We start from the raw sequence: 2,821 nt of genomic DNA, 5'->3' as shown, positions 1-2,821 counted from the left end.
TATAAAAGAAGTGGTGTGGGATGTAAGGAATGTGTTAATATATAATAAAGAAGAGATTGGAGTGAACGTGTGTGTGAGAGTTGTTCTGAGCAAAATGTATACATATTATCTGTTGGATGTGAAGCGGTTGGGGGAAAATGAAGGAAGAGAATTATGAAAACCAAAGTGTGGAATAAAATGGTTAAAAATGTATAAAAGGGTGGGGAGAGGAGAGATTATCTGGGTTTTCCTTATAGGGATAGGAAAATGTATTATTGTTTGTGCAAAATGTATAGAAAAATATAGAGGGAAAAAAAGAGGTGAAAATGTTGATGTGTTAATAGATTGAGAAATTGAGGGGTGTTTTGGGAGTGAAAGGGAGTGTGGTGAGAGTGTAGGGGGGGGGGGGGCATATGCTCTTACCAAAGGGAGAGAGAAAGAAAGCTTCCCGGAAAGGGGGGAAAGTAATTGTGAGGAGCAATAATGTGCTACGAGGGTCCGTTTGGTGGAGTATCGGAGAGAAGGGGCCGGTGCTCCCCTCTGGTGGGAGACCTTCGGAGGAAGAGCATATGGGGAGTGTGCGAGCTGGAAAGAGGGAGAATGTGTTGGATGAGGGAAAACAGGACAGGTGTTTGTCCCTGCATAGGGTGCTAGTTAATGAGGTGAAAGAGTTTTTCTTTATTATAAAATGTATTTGAATGTTGAAATATGAAATGTATTAACAAAATGTATGGGTTGTTGTAATGAAAGGGGGGTTTGTTATTTTCCGAAAAGTAACTCTGTAAATAAATATAAAAACATTTAATAGGAAAAAAAAAAAAATGATCCTGCAGGTGGCTCTCCCAGGGCGAGGCTTGCTCATTGCACTTGGAGCTAGCTGACCTCTGCGATTTCCCCACATGCGGGAAACTCGACTGCACAATTTCTGGTAGTGGGGGACTGCGTGCGCGCTCTCCCCTGTTTTTCGACTGTTAGAAAAAACAAAAATCAACAACAACAACCACCACCCACAGCACAGGTGTTTGTTCAGACAAGCTGCTATTGCCACTGCTTGGGCTTTGGGCCTTGTCAATAACTGTGGCATAAAAGGAGCACCCACCCACCAACTAGCCAGGTAGCAACATCTCAAACAGGGAGAAATTACAATTAGGCACCTGCGCAGACATTTAGGAATAAATTCAGGTGGATTGGGAAATACGGAAACACATATAATTCATGAAAAAAACATTCTAAACAAAAAGGGCCAAGAACTGTATAATATGAGTTGCAGCAGCAGCAGCAGCAAAAATGTATCTGCTGAGCGCTGCAAAAAAACGATCTATCTATCTATCTCTATCCAGGGAGCAGCAGACAGTGTCAGCTTGCTTCTATGTGTAGCCCTCTTTTCCCCCCCTAAGTGAGATTGGGGTGGGTAGGTGTATCTGACTACTTCTCAGTGTGGTGCGGTACCTGTTTGGCAACCAGGAGAGCTGAGCTTCCGCCACGGGGAACCTGGGGTATGTACTTACACTCGGTGCAGCGCCTCCACTGATGAGGGATCCCAACGGGGTGGGAGTGTGCCCTCACCAGAACAACCATACAGTAAATACAGTAAATACACACCGTGTGAATAAACAGTATTTACTGAGCATGACTTGTAACTTCAATAACACAATAACACTCTCTTTGCATAACATCAAACAATATATGAATCACTCTGAACGCATACCATCCCCTCACCCACATGTCCATCATCACATTCCCCTCAGTCTCTTGAGTGTCCACAACAGTAAAGAAAGTGTGTGTGAGGGATAGCGCTTCCCTGTGTTGGGGCCCGGTGGTGCACTTAATGTAAACTACCTCCCTGACCAGTCCTGGTCAGGAAAATCCTTGGACTCAGCAACACCGCACAGTGATCCCACGGCGTGCTGCGCTGCTCTCTGCAGGAATCGATGCACACGCTGACTCCACAGGGAAAAGAATCTCCAGCCGGAATGAACCTTGAACACAGTCTCTGATACACGTTGTACTGACAGTCAGGTACTGTCAGACAGAAATCCTCTTGCTCTCTAAATATGGTGAAGGAGTCCCTGTCCTAAGGCCGACCCTATACCATAAAGCTTCTTCTGGTGTCATAGGGGACTAACTGGGCCCTGGGGTATGCCTCTACCCTAGTCCCTGCACGCAGAAGAACTCTCCCTGTAGCTTCTGTCTGATCCCAGACTCTGGTAGCTCACCACATGCAACTGCCACTGGTGATATAACACACACTGAATGACTAGAAAGCAACCCCCCTTCTTCCTATGAGGGGCCTCTCACTAACACAGCCAAATAACTGCTGTGGCTGCACTACAAAGCCACTTTTTATATTCTAATCAGAGCACACACCATGGCAGCTGTGCCACTGACTAGACTTACACACACCAAGGGCAGGGTCCCTATCTAAGGGGCCTTCCCTAAGAACTTACCCACTAACATAGTGGGGAGTGGGACCTACCTGGGACCTGGGGGTAACCTGGCCTAGTGTAAGAGTCTTGCTCCTTACACACTTTCTCCCCCTTCCTGCTCCCAGCTCCAACTGACAACGTGGTCCCCGCAAAATTGTATCCTTCCTCCACAGGAGAAGCTGCAAAACCCTATTTGCTGGCTGGCTGCACGTGATGTGGGTGAAAGGGCAATCCCCAGAGGCTGCTGGGAATTGTAGTCCACTCAGGACCTCTGTAGCATTGGGACCGTGTGTGCTATCTTTACTGCGCACGCGCGATCCTGTAATGGCTACCGCGGTGGTAAGGGGGCTAGGGGGAAGCCTGCTACACTCTCTCCCTGGTGAAAAATCCAAAGTCCCCGCTTGGGGAACGACGTC

At 47.2% G+C, this 2,821-nt stretch overlaps 1 pseudogene; it reads left to right on the top strand.

Moving 5' to 3' along the window:
• Positions 1-797: 797 nt before the first annotated feature.
• LOC142473892 (U1 spliceosomal RNA) lies at positions 798-939 on the top strand (annotated as a pseudogene).
• The last annotated feature ends 1,882 nt before the right edge of the window (positions 940-2,821 follow it).

Source organism: Ascaphus truei (genome assembly GCF_040206685.1).
Source record: "Ascaphus truei isolate aAscTru1 chromosome 13 unlocalized genomic scaffold, aAscTru1.hap1 SUPER_13_unloc_1, whole genome shotgun sequence".
Taxonomy (NCBI): domain Eukaryota; kingdom Metazoa; phylum Chordata; class Amphibia; order Anura; family Ascaphidae; genus Ascaphus; species Ascaphus truei.
This window is presented reverse-complemented; position numbering and strand designations above follow the sequence as displayed.